Source organism: Pinus tabuliformis, chromosome 2_1, assembly GCF_031772625.1.
Source record: "Pinus tabuliformis cultivar Carrire ecotype Pingquan chromosome 2_1, CPIR1, whole genome shotgun sequence".
Classification (NCBI taxonomy): Eukaryota; Viridiplantae; Streptophyta; class Pinopsida; order Pinales; family Pinaceae; genus Pinus; species Pinus tabuliformis.
In genome coordinates, this window is record NC_142299.1 from 511968332 (window position 1) to 511987488 (window position 19157).

At 31.8% G+C, this 19157-nt stretch overlaps 1 pseudogene; it reads right to left on the minus strand.

Moving 5' to 3' along the window:
- Positions 1–18793: 18793 nt before the first annotated feature.
- On the minus strand, positions 18794–18903 carry LOC149201203 (U6 spliceosomal RNA; annotated as a pseudogene).
- Between the last annotated feature and the right edge of the window lie 254 nt (positions 18904–19157).

Consider the following 19157-nt stretch of genomic DNA (forward strand, 5'->3'; position numbering starts at 1 on the left):
GAGGCTTCCTGGGCTGAGGGGTATCCAAAAAGCATGGTATCATCAACAAACTGCTGATGAGAGGTGGCAGGGGAGTTGTGAACAGAAAGACCTTTAAGCTGGTGGGATTGGAGAGCTTGCTTGATGTGACGGCCCAACCCTTCTGCCATGAGAACAAATAGGAAAGGGGATAGGGGATCCCCTTGCCTAATTCCCCTGGATGGTTTGAAGGGACGAGAAGGGATTCCATTTACAAGGATGGAGAACTGAGTTGAACTTATTAAGCTCATTATCCAACGGATCCACATAGTATTAAAACCAAAAGCTTTTAGCATTTGTTGAATAAAGTTCCAGCTGAGTTTATCAAAAGCTTTTGAAAGATCAAGCTTAAGAATCATACCTGCCTGCTTAGATTGCTTGAGGGAGTGAATAATTTCGTGCGTGAGGAGAATGCCGTCCAGGATTTGTCTGCCTTCCACGTAACCTGACTGTTCCTGGGATATGAGCAGTGGCAGCAGGGGTTTCAGCCGGTTAGCCACAACCTTAGAAATGACCTTGTAGATTACATTGCAGAGTGCAATCGGTCTGAATTTGTCCGGCTTGATTGAGTCCTCCTCTTTGGGTATGAGGGCTATAAAGGTGGAGTTGAGTGAAGGTAGCATCCAGTGGAGAGTTCTTGATTCTTCAACAATTTGCCATACTTCCTGTTTTATCATCTCCCAAAAGGTATGAAAAAACGTGGTGGTGAATCCGTCTGGTCCAGGAGCCTTACCTTCCTTGAGCTGGGACATTGCCTCATCCACCTCCTGAGGTAGGATAGGACGGAGGAGAAGCTCATTGTGTTCCTCCGTGATGATCTTGGGCACATTGTTGGTGATTTTCCCAATCGCTTGGCTCCTATCTCCTTCCGGCTCTTGAAGGATCTGGTTGAAGTGATTGCGAAATTCTTCCTCGATTTCCTCATGCGTTTCTATTCTTTCCCCATCTGGCTTCTGGATAAACGGAATGTTGTTGTGCATTCTTCTTTGAATGGTGGTTCTGTGGAAGAATTTGGTATTGCGTTCGCCTTCCTTCAACCATCTTATCCTGGACTTTTGTTTCCAGTAGATTTCCTCCTGCTTCTGCCTTTCCTCAATCTGCCTGTGGATGCGCTTTTCCTGTTCCAGTGTCCCTTCTGTGTGTCCTTCTGTGATAATTTTTTGATGGAGATCCGTTAGTTCCCGATTGAGATCTTGCTGTGCTTTGAATATATCTCCAAAGGTTTCTCTGTTCCATCGCTTGAGGTGGGATTTCAGATATCGGAGCTTTTGTTGAAATTTGTACATCTTAGATCCTTCTGGAGGGGAGAAGGAAGTCCAAGTGGTTTTAACAAAGTCTTTGAACTCCGGGTGCGAGAGCCAAAAACCTTCGAAACGGAAGGGTCTTCGGGTCTGGTTTCCGGGCCGTTGCCATTGGAGGGCTATCGGCTAGTGGTCCGAACCAGTATGCGGGAGGATAGCGGCTGTGATGTCCCCTCCAAGATGGATCGCATTGTCCGAGATGAGGAAGCGATCGAGCTTGGATGCGATTTGGTGTTTGCCTGATCTGTGATTGCTCCATGTGAATGTGCCATTGCAGAAGGGCATGTCTATAAGGGAGGCGTTTTGAATGAAATCCTTGAACTGGATGCTCTCTTGCTCCAATCTGTTTCTCCCCCCAGTCTTTTCTTCTAGCTTAGTGATCATGTTAAAATCCCCTCCCATGATCTAGAGAGGGTGCCTTCTGTTGTTGTTTAGTGCCTCGATGGTGTTTAGAAGTGCTGTTTTGCTTCCTGTGTCCTGCGGGAAGTATACATTCGAGAGATGACCATGTACATTCGTGCCCAAAATGTGGAAGGCTGCCTGAATGAGGTGGTGAGAGGCATGGAAATCTGAGAGATCTACTGCTTGAGTATTCCATGCTATGGCTAGCCCTCCTGACGCTCCTGATGCATCTACTGCTACTGAGCGGCATCCTGGCCAAGCCTTTGTGAGAATGCTGCCTAATGTGGTTCCGTTGCATTTGGTTTCCTGGAGTAAGCAGATTTGCGGTCTTTCCGCTTTGATCATGTTTTTTAGAATTCTAAGTTTACCTGGGCTGTTGAGCCCTCTTAAGTTCCATGAGACCATCTTCATGGTTCAAACATTTGGGGAGGGTTTGTAGTACTTTGTCAATTTCGCGTACCTGCCTGAGTCTACCAGGATTTTCCCTACCTCGATCGTCCTCTGTAGATCTGTTTTTCGTCCCCTCTTTTTTGATTCCTTTGGAGGTTGGCTTCCATCCCACTGGCTTCCTGGTTGAATCCCAAGTTGCTGCTGCTGGTATGCTCTTGCTATGACCACTTCCAACTTGCTAAGTTGGGCCTCTGTAATGCTGTCATACGCCTTCGTTTTGCATGCTAGTTCCAGTTCAAGTATGTCAAGGCCATGCATGTCTACGCTTTCCGGCTCCTCCTCCATTTGTTGCACCTGATTTCCTTCGTCCTCCATCATTTTTTCGTTAGAAGGAGGATCTGTCTTTCCATCAACATCCATGTCCTTGTCGTTCTTTGCCTGATCCTTCTTATCCCCGGAGGGATGATCATGGAAGCTAGAGGGGGAGCGGCGAATGGGGGGGGAGGAAGGAGAGTGAGGGTGGGCGGATGAGGAGGGATGTGAAGGGTTGGCATCAGAGATCGGGGGAGGATCCTCAGAGGATTGTGCCAAGATTTCGAAACTATTCTTAGATGCGAGTCCACTGGCATTGTTTTGCGGGGGATTTTGCCCATTTGAGGGTTTTCTGTGAGTGCGTCTTCGGCTGGGGGCTTTTGTAAAGCCTTCTTGGGCATCTGAGGCAGAGGGATCAGGTGAAGTAGCTTTGGCATTCAAGGGACAGTCTCGGAAGAGGTGTCCTAGAGCATGGCATCTTCTGCACCGGAAAGGAACATGCTCGTAGTCCAGGGGTTGGATCCACTCTTCATCCCAATGAGAGAGTGTTACCGATTCTGGAAGTGCTTCATTCAGCCGCATGAATACGCAGATGCGAGCATAGGAAATGAATCTGCGCATTTTTGTTTCTTCTGCAGTTCTAATGTATTCCCCTATTCCATTTCCAATGTTCCTGAGAATGTCCTCGTCCCAATATTCGTCTGGAAGCCCATACATTCTGATCCAGACTGGCGCCCAGGTAAGATCTTCCTTGTCCGGGTTGAATCTTGGTATCCAATCTCTCATGTATAGGCCTGCTGCGTTGAAAAAATGAGGCCCAGTTCCCAGTACCCTGAGTTTGTCTTCAATACAGTAAAAGATAACTGTAAAGAAGCCCTTCGGCCCTAGCTGCAGGGTAACATCTCCTTTTGGCTTCCATTTTGCTGCAATCCACCCATATAGGGCTCTTTCCGTTGGCCAAAATCCTATAAATTTCCCGATAATGGCGTGATCTTTCATGAACTCGATTCGAGCATCTATTTTGTGCCCAGGTAACTCGATTCTTGGCCTCTCCATTGCTACCGGCTTACAGGTTGTAGAAGATACCTTTGGCCCTTCCTCCGGGTTTTTTCCCCTTCCCTGATTTCCGCTGCCATGATCTTGTCGTCCTTCATTATTCTTGTGATCTTGCTGTTGTCTTTTCCCTTTGTTCAGGATCTCTCCATCGATCGATCCAAAGCGGAATGCCTGTTCCGGGTTGTTCTGCTTTGGGGAGGGCTCTGACGCCCCCCCCTGAGGATACTCCATAGCGCCTGTCTAATGCCGTGCAGATCTGCTACACGCCAGATGAATCGGGTAGGATGTGTGCAGTACTAGAGCAGCGCAGTCTGCACCGTCACGGTAACCTGCAAAACCCTAATCATTCCGTGCGCTCAGAGCTCGTCTACCCTATTACCTCTGGGACAAAATCCTATGTGACTTTTCGAAACAGAGAACAATATTGCTTATGAAAAATAAAAATTATTTTTTTTTAAACCAAAAAAAGGTAAATTGGTAACAGAGTCTTTACAATTTGTCAATAGGTTAGAATTAAAATTTATATATATATATATAATATAATTCTGTAATTATATTTTAAAATTAATTTCTTTATGGTAAATGTATATTGTACTTTTGGAATATACCAATTGTACAAGTCTTTGAGCTACATCAGTAGCTATTTAAAAGTAGAAGGAGACCAATTAGTTTATAGGAAATAATATTCGTATGACCGTTGAGAGTAAGATTTTTTAATTAAAAAATCTTGGCCTAGAAAAAATATAGTGGTTCATGTTTGTCTAGGGTAGCTCAAGTGGGTGATGGCTGTGGAATGAAGTTTCACCGAATCAGAACTAAAGATCTTGGGTTTGAATCTTGCACTGTCTTTCCTGGTCGCAGAGTGAATAATAGACAGTAAACAAATCAGAACCAAAGATATTGGGTTTGAATTTTGCACTATCTTTCCTAGTAGTAGAGTGAATAATAGACAGTAAACAAGAAACCAAAAAATCCTACAAGCTTACAATATATATATGTATAATAGTTCATATTCATTAAAAAATTCCGTATAATATTCCATTTGACAAAGAATGACCCTCTTTAATTAAAAAAAATCTCGCCTTCGCCTAGTAATATATAATAGTTCACATTCATTGAAAATAAATAAAGTGGGAGGAACTCACTCAAATAATTAAAATAAAAACATATAAGTATAATTAGAAAATAAAATAACTACGTACCGAAATATTAACCCACAAAAGCCAATATTTATTAAGTAGGAGGGTACCGATACTCTAATTCTAAATCCATAATAATACCTGAAAAATTATATTGGAAAAAAAAAGGTAAAATAAATATGTAGATAAAGCTAATATTTCTGGTAATGAATGCTATAATTATGAACAGCATACTAATAGCTTAACCAAATTTGGAAATATAAATAGGTCAAAACCCTCAACTATATATAAATTGCCAGAATATCAGTTAAAACTTATAAGTAACAGCACTGCAAATAAAGTTCATAATAATTCATTTAAAGTTGAAAACACAAGAAATAGAGTACCCCTCTTCGTTCCTTTAGACTAAATATTTCACAAATAGTCCAACAATATTACATATCGTAGAAATATGGAATCGTACATTTGGATTTTAGCAGGGACAAAGCCTTACCCATGAATTAAAAAAGGACTTACACAAAAGAAAACAGTTAATTATGGCAGATAAACACTAAAAAGCAACAGAAGTTTTGAAACATTGACGATATATATAATAATAACGATACCTATAATGATGGCGAGCGGGAGGGTTCTTAATGTCATCATCGCGCATCTTAATTGGAATGTTTAATCTTACTTTTGACGGAAAAATGTGCGCATACTAGTACCTGCAACAAAAACCCTGACTCGTCTTGTGCTCCAGCAAAGAAACTCTGAGTCCGCTCATGCTCCAATGAAAAACCTTGCACCCATAATCATATAAAAAAATTAGGCAAGAATTTGTAGTAGGGAGATAAAAATTAATATATATATATATATATATAGATATATGAAAAATATCTACACAAAACTGAATTGGAACAGGAATACCTACCAAGTCAAGTTTCACTAAAGGAAACCCATTTCCATTTAGAGAGTTAATGAAGATCTGAAACTAAGAAATATAGTTAATGGTAAGTGTAGAAAACTATTGAAATTTCCCTAAACATTGAACTCAGTAAAAACCCTCGTCGGCGCCATTGCTATTATAGTAAAGACAAAAATAAACCCATAAAGATGTTCGAGGAAGAGGAGAAACGTCTGAAACAATAGTAATGACACTCAAAGGGCAGGTCTACTGTGAAAACAAAGGGTTGACACAGGGACCTTTCAGACAAGACAGACGAAAAATCAGCAAATGAACCATACATTGCATAAAACCCTAAATTTAATTCCTACCCTGGTGACGACCAGTTGCCGGTTACCCTGTTGCTCTATCATGGAGGGGAGGGCACATGGCTAAGGTTAACGATCATGTATCTGGACCCATAGGTAATAGCATGGGCACGCCAACTTATAACCCCTACAAATCTTAGGGAAACTTCAGGCGAGCAGTTGACGGTTACCCTGTTGCTCTGTCACGGAGGGGAGGGCACATGGCTAAGGTTAACGATGATGTATCTGAACCCGTAGGTAATACCATACGCACGCCAACTTATAACTCCTATAAGTTTTAGGGAAAGTTCAGGCGACCAGTTGCCGGTTACCCTATTGCTCTATCATGGAGGGGAGGGTACAGGGCTAAGGATAACGATGATGTATCTCGACACCGTAGGGAAACTTAAGGCACATTGATAAACAAAATACACAAAAGAGGTAATATTTTCAAAACTTAGGCTTCTTTGATTTATAATTAATAATTATATTTGTAAAAACGTTTTTGGGAAGTAATCATACTAAGAACTTTTTTGTAAGCGAATTTGTAACCATCCAATTTGGTTTGTAATATTACTAATGCTAAAGTATTGAACCTCCAAATTATTATGCCAACCCTTTGGTACATGTTACTGCTCCTCAGTATGTTCTTTACTAATACTTTCACTCTGTTAATCAGAGTTGATCCTCTTTTAACCTTTATATTATCAAGTTTATATTCTAAAAAATGTATATAAGAATAATTACTATATAAAAATAGTTAGACTTCTACTTACATAGAACTTGGGTATACTTTTATTGTTAAAATGAAAATATGAAAAAGGTTTATATTCCTTTATGATCATATAATCAATTACTATCCTGAGATTTAAGAGGAAAATTTCATTAAAAAAATATGAGTTGAAATATATTCTGTAATTTAAAAAAAAATGTTGGAGTGTTTGGAAATTGGGAGATGCTACAGAGAATTGGTTTACAGAAGACAATTTTGCCTTATTTAGGCATAGAGGATAGCTATACTCAACAATAGAAAACAATCAACTCACCTTATGGATAAACTAAAATAACTTCTCCTTCATATATTGGTACCATATAGAATAATCATTCTTTGTTGTGTTGATTATTCGACTGGATCAATTAGTTCTCGATGAACTAATCAAAGAGCTGATCGCCATATCCCGTATAGTCACTAGTGGTTTTTCTGTGTAGTTCTCTTGTCACTCAACAACAATCCCATTTGCTTCTTACTCAAGAACGTCGACTGAGAGAAACACATGGGCTTCGCCTGAAATAAACTCAACGAGATGAAGCGGTGTGATTAAGACTCAACGCGGTATGATGAAGTAGTAAAATGATGAGACTCATATTTGACATATGATATGCGATGGAGTGGAGATCTAAAATATAAAATATGAATATTAAAGGATTGAAAAATATGTGTAGAAGATGAGTTAGGATAATTTAGATTTCCAATCGAGATATTTTTTCCAATGAAAAATATATATTTAGATAATATACTATTTTTGAAAATTTTGCAATAAGAACTTAAATTTATTGTTCAATAAAAATTAAAAATAATTTTTTCATCAAATCAAATATTTAATGTTTTTTTTTAATAATATTTGTTTAAACTTTTGATTGAGGATCACATATCAAAAATGAGTTAATGGCAATTAATCCTATAGATTACTATATGCTTTTGTTAATCCAATAAACTAATAATAAGTGACAATACTACATAATGCATATCCATTACATAATATAGCTATAAAAAATATTAGATTAAAATTACAAGTCCTTTATAAAGTGATCATTATATAGGTATGGAAAATGTCATCTTAATATTATATATATAGATAGATATAATAATTATAAAATATATATTTATGTGAATTTTTTTTATGATATAATATTGTGACAATTATGAAAGTGATAAAATAGTAAAATGCTCAAATAAATATTTAATCAATGTATTTTTTTATTTTTATAGTATTTAAAGAAAATTAAATTCTTTTATATTATCTAGATATTAAAAGTTTACGGATCCTAAAAAAATTGTTTATACTTTCAACTTTTTAACAATTTTATAGCTCTACAAATTGTATAAGCTCTATGCCTATTATGTATAATGTGTTTATAGTATTATTTGTTTATTTTTATTAATATTACATTACCATTACTTATTAGTCACATCTAATTGGCTCAATGCTTCAAGTTTCACTTTCATGCCAAAACTATAACTCCTTGTACGAATCTCTAATATCATTCTGTTATCAGTGTATCAATATCAAGTACATCAAATATTTATCTAATTTTATGTAAAGACAGAAAATTTTAATCTAAATTTGTCATAATCACTACCTCCAGTGCTTACTAGGAGCAATAGGAAATAAGTGTTATAAATTAGTTATCCTACGTTTATATGTAATAACGTTAGGGCAATGCACGAGAGAAATACAAGGTTCACTGACAAGTAGGATTATTCATAATATAATAAACACAATTTTCTTTTTTATTCAAATCTTTTTTATCTCTGTGTAATTTTATGACTCGTGGAAGATATCTAAATCTCCTATATTTTTATCATGTTGGTTGAGATCATTCTAGATTTAGATGTCATACAACTAAACATCTTATCCTTTTAATTTTTAGATTAACCTTTAATTGGAAAAATTTTAAAATATATATTATTTTTAGAAATTATTCTCTTCATATACATTTTATAACTTTACTCATGAAATCAATTATGTTCTGTTAGGAATTTAGAAAAAAATGAGAAAATTTATGCATAGCTCATCATCTTCTTACAATGAATAAAGAATTGAAGAACTTAATTTGATTTTCAATACTTTAAACCTTATAGCACTCAAGACATTAATGAAACTTGTAACCATATACATTTTTAATTTAATTTTATTAAGCCAAGAATGGAAGAAGTTAACTTGATTTTCAACCTTTCACTCCTTATAGCATTCAAGACATTGATGAGACTTGTAACCTCTTATTTATATATATATATTAAAAAATGCAACTTCCAAGTAAATAACTTATTTATTATAAGCATGGTTGAATATTACCATTCTTTTAAATATACAATTTCAATGTGACTAAAATATTTATGAAAAATATTTATGAAAAATATTTAATAAAAGATTATCCAAAACTATTTACATGTTACACTACACAAAGTATTTATTAATACCTAATCAAATATAAGTATATTTATCAAAACTCCAACATTCTTAATATCTTTTTTATTTCTCATTCAATATTATTTAAAATCCAATTCTATAATATATATATATATATATATATATATATATATAATCTTCAATTTTTACAAAAAATCATGAACCTTAATCAATAATCTATTTTAAATTACCTCTTCACGTTGTTGGAAATCTATTAACCAAGAGGATCTCCTCAATATGAATTCCCAATTAGCCCTCACACCATTTGGTGTAGGAGTCCCATCTGATATGAAGGCCCAGTTGCCAAATGCTCAAAGATCTGCCTTAGCTCTAGCTGCCAGCACAAGATAGTAATGCAACAGTATCTTCGAACAACAAAGTGAGTGTGCCTAGTGAGTGTGCAGCGCAACTGTGTCTAGGTTCTCTTACTACAAAATGGGGGATAAAAGTGAGCCTCTAAGTGAGAGGTTATAGTACCGCCCTTTTTATTGTTTGATCAACTCTCGCTCCTCCGTGATTATCCTTGAGTGCTCTTTCCCTACATCCATTTTTTCCATTTTCATTTGAATTGCAACCCATCATCCACAGAAGGAAAGTTATCGTTAGACGCTAGACTATAAGGTATTTTTCATTATCCTCCTCATATCTTCATTAACATTTGGTTTTTTATTCTATGGATTCTTTAATGCAACACTCTTTGAAGTAATGGCAGCCTTCGTGGTCAAATCCACATCCCAGGAAATCAACATTGTGGCTAGATACCCTGAATGCAACTGCTTGCCATCCTTCCATTCCAGGCATGGGTGGTCGAGTTGTTTTCTACATTGTTAATGGTGCAAATTTTTATTGTCATAATTATATGAATCTACCAACTATGAAAAGAATATCTATCTTATATCGAGGGTATTGGACTCCACAACTATAGTGCTCTCATTCAAAATCTTGCTTATTTTGCTTCGTTGCTTAAATCCATACAAATTTCTTGTCCAAGTACCATTTTTCATGAAGTGTTTGTTCATTATCATAAATCTACAAGTTTTCTTGAATGTTACTAAACATAATTCAACAAATCAATGAATAACCTATCAAGAAATCTATAGTCAAATCCTATGGCATCTTGCTAAGGTTAAATTTTTTCTATCTCAATGATGCTAATCAATTTTTAATTTATGTATTTACTTATTCTATTGTTTATTTTTATTTAATAGTGTAAATCTTGAAAAATGTCTCCTATTGATCATCGTAAGAAGGATAAAATGAAATTGGAAATTGTTGAATCATTTGGTCTTACACAACATTCTAATCAACCATGGAATATTCAAAATGAAGTTGATGCTCATCTACATGAATATGATTAATCAAATAGTGTAGAGGTTGTTGAAATAGAAAACCCATCAAAGAAGCACAAAATAATATACAAATCTAAATGGAATACAAGGTTTCCATGGGCTTATGTTTTAAAACATTTAATGGTAATGAAAGGATAAAATGTTCTTGACGTGTTAAATTTAAAAGTGAGGCTCCGTTTTCAAAAGAGAGAACTACCACTCTTCAACTTAGTGGTATATGTGGCCATGCAAAATCAAAAAATCAATTTTTGTTTTACAACTTTTGTAAGGAAAAAGCGATTGAAGCAATATTCCAATCACCATAACATGTAGAACTAATGGTAAATGTTGGGAAGGGAGAAAATTATATCAATGATTGAAATCATGTATTTTTTGTTGCTCTACATGGTTTATCTTTAGAAATGTATAATTCAATATGTGACTTCAATTGGTATATATGCACACCACGTGTGCTTCTAACAAATAAATTTTCTACATACACAAATACCACACCAAGTAAATATTTCCTTCAAGTTGCTAAAGAGGTGTATTGGAACAATCTAAAAGAGAAGATTTTACATAGGTCATGTTACTCAATTTCAGTTGATGAAAGCACTGATCAAATTATGGAACACCAACTCATCGTTTATATTACATATTTGACGAATGGAGGAAGAGGTCAATGTTTAACGAAGTTTATATGTTTACTTCAAATAAAGGATGGAATAGCTCAATATATGTATGATCTAGTGAGAACTCCTTTAGCATAAATGGATTTATATTTCATGAATTTTGTTGGTTTTGGTTCAAATGGTGCATCTTCCATGAGGGGTATTCATGAAGGTTTATCTCCTAAGCTTCGTATGCTCCTCATTTATTAGTTATCCATTGCATAGGTCACAGGGAAGCATTAACAATCAATGAGGCTTCATCTCATTTTCTAGAGTTGTAATATATTAACAAATTTGAAACAAAGTTTATTCATGGCTTGTAAAATCAACTAAAACACATGGAAAATTGAGAGATCTAATGTATACATTTCAAATCACTAAGTTAGGGGTCTTACAAATTCATCAAATTAGGAGGCTCTCTAGAGGAAAGGTCTTGGAAAGGCTTGTTAAACTCATGCATTATTTGCTAGGATTGGGAGTTAGGGGAGAAAAAAATGTATGCGTTGGCAACAATATTTCAAGTGCAAATTTTCATCCATATACTTGCAAACATGCACGTTGAATTAAATAAGTTGAATCAAAAGTTCAAAGAGGATCATGTTGATATTACATATATCGACACTACTTTATATGTTTCTATTAGCAGACTTAATAAACTATTTTTGGAAAGCATTTCTGGTGTAGATACAATGCATATGTCTTCATTTTTAGTTAAAGCATAAAGAGGAACCCTTGAATTTGTAGATAGGACAGGTATGGTACATTGACATCCATTGAGGTTTGAAAGTTTTCCAAATATGAAAATATTCAAGGCTACTATATCATTGCATTTTGTTGGGAAAAGGTTTTATTGTAAAGGTGATTAAATCATTAGATAGGAGATTCATAGATTTACATGTATTTAATGTGGCTAATTTTTTCACTTCTCAACATTAGTATGAAGAAGTGAATGATATATACTATGAAAGAAAAATATAGTTGAAATGTTTATGTGAAAAAATCTAGTGTTGGAGAGTCACCTATTGTGGATATTGCTAGATGTTTGGGTGAAATGAATGAATTTATTTGTGCTATGTGTAAATCATACCCTAAAAAGCATATGTATGGCATGAGACCTATCTGGAGATGAACATGAATGGTCTGAAGACTTTCCATATTTGATGCAATTATGGCAAGTTATTCTTGTTATTCCAACAACCACATCAGTGTCTGAAAGAGGCTTCTAAAAATTAAATAGGATAAAAAATGATGATAGATAAAAACTTTCATTGGAGACACTAGATATGCTAATGTTTCTGTCTTTAAGTGCACATCATGTTGTAAATGAGGTAGATTGGAATGCTACTTATGATTTATGGAAATAAATGAAAACTAGAAATCCATTTCCATTGGGAAAATATCTTTATATTTTCAATTATGTAAGTGCAAATACTTTTGAAGATCATCAAATGAATAGAAGAAGCACATCTTTACCTTTTTTAATGGAATTTGAGATATTTTTTTTTATTTATTTACTAGTTATATTGAGATTTTATAGTGTTTTATTGAAGCTACTCTTTGAATTTTAATGATTTTAAAGATTTAAAATAACACTATTTCATTATGGAATATATTTGAGGGGTTTATTTAATATATACTTTTCATAGAAGTGAATATTTTTTTATAACCTTTTATCCTTGAAAAATTAAATGAATATATGCCCTTCCAAATGAAATTAAAAAAAACCTTTCAAATTTTATCAATGCTAGGCTGGAATTTTGCTGCTCATATGATGTCACTCTACTGGGGACTTCACTAAATAACTATATATATAAAATAGGCTGAACTTATTTCCGGCCTATTTTTTGGCTCATGAGAAGAAAACTGATCTACTTACAGAAGATTTTCTTATCACCAAGTTTATGCAACAGTCAATCGTTATAAATAGATCATTATTTTAGACAAGCGTTTTGAAGGGATTCATTTAAACTTTATTGATATTCATAATTATTTATTTTGATTCAATGTTGGATAGTTAAGAGAGGTACGCGTACGAAACTCATTAAATAAACATATTAATCTCATTAAAGGTACAAAGGTAAATGGAACTAATAGAATATTTGGGATGATTATCGTGAAAAACCAAATTTGAAATTTTGGAAACTCTTATACAAAGATTGATATTAATCTTTATTTATATATTTTGATATTAATCTCTATTTATATATTTTTTAAATGTTAAAAGTTTTGGTATATTTTGATGGTTGTGATTAATTTTATTTATTTTTTAATTTTTTTACATGGCTCAACCCACGTTAATTTGATTGAAAAATGATTTTCAATCATATATTGAGTATATATTGAGTTTTTATCGAGAGTCATTTATTTTTAAGGTTATTTTTATGTTTTTGGACATTGCTTCCTCAACTTTAATTAATTTAGGTAACTTTATTTTCATAAATTTCATTTTAAAAAAGGTCATACTTATCATTTTGAATATGGATTTTAAATTGGTTGTTATTGATTTATTAGATACTTTTATTTTGTGGTTCTTCCCTTGAACCATTATGTGTTAATAATATTTTCAAATTTCGATAAAAAAATTACTTTATATATTTAAATTTCAACTTTTCAAACCAACAAATTTAATATTATCCAAATTATTTTTTTCAATTTGCAATTCTTCTTACTTCTAGGTATTTGTAAATTAAAAGAAAAAGCACTACAAGAGAATGGTTATGTTATAAGAAACTTTGCATGTGCAACTTGAAACCTTACAATGCAATCATTAATTACAAATTTATGTATTTATTTTTAAGGTATTATTGGTTTTTCCTGATATTATTGTGTACAAAATAAATTTAAAAACGTTGAAGAGATATTATTGGTCCATAGTTATTATAACATATAATGAGATTGGGTTGGTACACAGATTCTATATTATTCTCTTTATAGAATTGGTGTTTATTAGTTTCTTTATGACCTCAATTATAGATATATTCATTGAGGAATGCAATGGTATGAATTTTAGGATATGATTAACTACAAGTAGTATATGTTTGCAAAATTAAAATTACATGGACATGATGGTTAAAATTACATGTTGAGAAATCTATAAAAATATCATTCTTTGTTTTTCTTTACAATCTTTATATGTCTCATGTTTTCTTCGAGTTTATGTTCAAAACCAATTTTATAGCATATTTATCATCTTTTTTGTTTATTGTGTTGGTTCTATAGTAGTGATAGTTCAAATGTTTTAAAGTATTGATATATTTTTTCATTTATTTCTTCTTCTCCTATTCCAATATTTCTTTTCAAAAGAATGGGCAATGAAATAATTGTATTAAGTACATGACAATAAAGAAAAAAAATATTCAAGTTTAAATATGAATTTTTAATTTTTACAACCATTTCAAAATCAATTGTGTGTGTACAACTCATTCGTCTTTGCTAAATTATTAAATATTGAATAATTAAATTTTCTATGTTACGTTTAGTATCCTCACAAAAGTATGATGAAAATGGTGGTTCAATTTTTATAAATGTAAAGAAAATGTAATACAATTATTTCGCTTTTATATTATTAAACTTGGCTAAACCTAATCTTATTAATTTAATATTCTTAAAATTTCTATTTTAATATTGTGAATCCACCGAGTGTTATGAAAACATGTATTTAGTCATGCTAGTCGATTGTTATGTATTTATAGCCATAAAAGGATATTAGCACATGATGTACATGACATGGGAAGAGAAAGATCTAGATAAACAAATTTGACTTTTTCTTTTGATGAAGGATCTAATGCAAGAGCAAGCATCACCAAAGAGCTTTGTTATGTAATTTGATATCCTTTTGCTTTGTATCCACACATTCTGGCTACTTGGGTGAAAACCCTACATGTAGTATGTTTGCATGAAAATAAAATACATGTCCATTTGAAAATCCATCTCTCAACATTTCAACACTTTTTTCATCAATGCCAAACAATTTATTTTCTGAGTCATTAGAAAAAGAAAACCATCTGCATTTGTTTCATGCTTCAATTATTGAAATGTATTTGCTTTGTATCCACACATTCTTGGCACTTGGGGAAAAAACCCTACATGTGGTAGCCTTACATGAAAATAAAATACATGCCCATTTGAAAATCGATCTCTCAACATTTCAACACCTTTTTCATCAATACCAAACAATTTATATTCCGAGTCATTAGAAAAATAAAACCATGAGAATTTCTTTCGTGCCTCATTTATTGAAATGTATTCAAACTTACCACCTTCGAGTTGGTTCTTTTAAATAGGTACTCTTAATGTTCTTCAATGGAATGTTCCTCTAGTTATAATGATTGTACAATTAAAAATTAGATTCTCTCAAGTGCTCAATGCCCCTCTCATCTCACTATAAAAGGAATAACTATGCTAGATCTTGTCCTTTTGAGATCATGGTAGAGTTGGAAAAGCATTGTTGAACTTGGTAACATGAAAGTTGTATCGTAATAATAGAAATCTAAATAAGAGCTAAAGAAAGGTCTGCTTCATTAAAAAGTGGTAACATACTCTTGAATGTAACTCCATCTTGAATCTATTATCTTACTATTTTGTTATTCAAAAATATTTAAAAAACATATAATCATTATTAACTTTTGAGTAATTACTTAACATTATATATTATATAACATCCAATATTAAAATGTTAACAAAATAAAAATTTATTAAAACACAACATCCAATATTAAAATGTTAACAAAATAAGAATTTATTAAAACACAATACTCAATTATAGAGAAAAAAATTATTTTATTTATATTTTTATGAATTCCAAAATGATACTATTTGTTATATATATATATATATATATATATATATATATATAAATTCTTAGATAGAACTACTCATTATATCTATGTATTTTTCGGGATTCATTTGAAAAATTTTCTATATGTTAATACTTATATTTTTTTCATCTTTTCAATGAATTCTATAAGGTTAAATATTAAATATTTTTTAATTCACAAATCATAACATCAGTAATAAAGGTTGAAATTAACTATACAATTCATCATTATTTTTTTGTTTACATCTAAATTTTATATAACTTTTTCATTTTCGTAATAACATTTATTATAATTTTTAAATTGAAAATAAATAATATCCAAAATTAAAAATTTATTAGAATATAATTTTCAATTATAAAGGCAAAATTATTTTTATTTATATTTTTATGAATCCCAAATGAAACTAGTTATTATATTTTTATATATATTAATCTTACTTTTCTGAATTTATTTGAAAATTCTCTATATAAATTAATATTTTTCTTTTTATCTTTTCATTAACTTCTATAACATTAAATATTAAAAATAAAATAAAACTAAAACTAAAACTATAAATTATATTTAAATAACATTATTTCTTTAAATTTAAATTTTATATAAAATTTTTATTAACTTAATATTTTTTATTATTTTTCTTTTATTGAAAATAAATATTTGTTAAAAATATAATATTATTAATTAAATATGTTTTTATTATTTTTCTTTTATTGAAAATAAATATTTGTTAAAAATATAATATTATTAATTAAATATGTTTTTTTAACAGACATATAATCATTATTTTATATAATAGATTTATTAAACATCTTTATTATTAATAATAAATATATAGTTTAACTTATAAATATATAATCATTATTTTATACAATAAGTTTATTAAACATTTATATTATTAATAATAAATATATAGTTTAACTTATACACTTGAAATTATTAAACTTTTTAAACGTGGATACGTACATCAATAAACCAATTTAAACTAAGGTAATTTAAATTAACTGAAATTGTTTATTAACATAAATTTTAATTTAAAATCATATCATGTTAATTCTTATTCAAATTCAAAAGCAGTAATCTATTCATCAAAACAAATTGGGAAAGGAGAAATGTGTTTAGTTTTAGATATTAATTGCATGACCAAAGATATAAAGTATTGTGCAAGATGGTAGAGACCTATCATGTTAATTATGATTCAAATTCAAAAGCAGTAATCTAGTCATCAAAACAAATCGTGAAAGGAGAAATGTCTTTAGTTTTAAATATTAATTACACCAACAAATAAATAAAAAATTGTGCAAGATGGTAGATATCATAAAGGATATATTTTTGAAATAATAAGATTCACAAAAATTGAAGCATTGGGTGGGTCTTTGGTCAAAGCGTGCAAGTGGATTGATTTTCATGGACTAAGGAAATACAAATGAAATTCTTTGGACTTGGTTAATGTCTTGTTTTATTTTTTTGGCTTTTAAGTATTTTAAGTATTTTGTGGTTATGTTCTTTACATAATTTTTTTCTTAAGAGTACTTATGACAAAGAAGATCAACAATTGCATAGTACACTTTCTATGCTTTGTTTATCTAGATAATTAGTTTTGGCTATCAAATATTTACAAAGAGCTCTCTCTTTAAAGAAGTTGTTATATTGAGATTTTTTTAGAATATAGATGTACGAAGATGTGACAATGTTTTTGTTATTATATTGAAGAATAATATTAGGGCTAAGGATTCCAACATAGATGATGGTCGAACATTTCTTGTCAAGGAGTAATGGAGCATGCATGGAGGTGATGCCCCATAGCTACAACATTTAGTAACATGGTTTCTTTTGACAAATAGTGAACCTTCCTTCTAAAAAGAGGTATTTAGCAACTAGCTCAACTTATTGTTTGGAGTGACTAGACCTTTCAGTCTTCATACTTCAGTGCACAAATGAAATTTTTTGTAAACATAATTATTTGATCATATTATTGTTGATAGTGGTTGGATAACCTATTTCATTCCTTAAGTTAATAGACTAATTTTTTTTGTGGCTTAAAATTTTGTATGTTTGTTTGTAATTGCTAGAATCTACACTCTAGATGGTCAATGCTTGAATGATCAATCATTAATGTACTACAAATGTCATTTCTATCTTCACTAATGTAAAAATATCCATGTTTTCATATATATATATATTTGAACTAATTCGTCATTTCCACCTTTTGGGATAAGCTCAATGAGTTCCACATATATAAAGTTTATCATCATAAAATCCCCAAAGTATTGACAACATATCTGAAATGGATTTTGTCTCATAAAAAACCATAAGCTATAAAATTTGTAAATTCAAATGTGATCTTTTCCATCCCTAAAGATTCCCTGTTAGTCATGCCCTATATAAGGCTGGACAACTCATCTTAGAGTAAAGGATTAAAAGGAGAGCTCTCAAATTTAGAGACTATAAAAAGTACAACCTTTCTAATCAATTCCTTGGTTAATCACTTGTTATTTTAATAGCTAGTGCAAACATCTCTCATTATTTTAGATTCATTGTCTTCTCTCCTTGAGAATGACTTATAAGATAAATAATTTATTATCCATGCTTTCTTTGTAAATATTCAAAATGAAATATTGTAGGTTCCTCACCATCCTTGGCACAATTAATCATGGATTTTGTCTTTGCTCTCTACTTCTATTCTTTTCAAACACTCTAAGTTGTTCAAGCTCCCCAACTTGTTATTTCTTGATTGTGTTGAAAAGGTCAGCCTTCAAGGCTCAATGTCTAATAGTGATGTGTGGCTTCCTAAGGTTTCTCTCTTTCACTTGACAAGTATGTGCTACTATCTTATTCTAACCTATCAATTTAGTGAAAAATACCTCTAGATTGGCATTGGAACTTGTCCTTATTCGCTATTGATCTTAGGACTTGACCCATTCCCCTATTTCAATAATGTTAAAATTTAGACCATTTTTCAATGTTGTTGTGTGATCCTTGTTCAAAGGTCATGCTAATCTTCTCTCTATTGTTCCAAATTTAGTTGATGTTCCATATATGCATAGGTTCATCCTAAGATAATGATAGTTTCCCAACTTTTTTTTGCTATATCCTCGTACTTGCTATATCCTCATACTTGATGGTGGTTTAGTTCAACATTTAATCCTTATACCTTGACTTAAACCCACATTTTTAGCTTCTTTGAATACATCTGGGTGACCTTGGCCAATGAAAGCCACTTAGGAGATGACAGAGGAATATTGAGGCTATTTTTTCCATATCATCCTATTTTATAGTTGTGTCGTTCATCATTTCATTCCTAC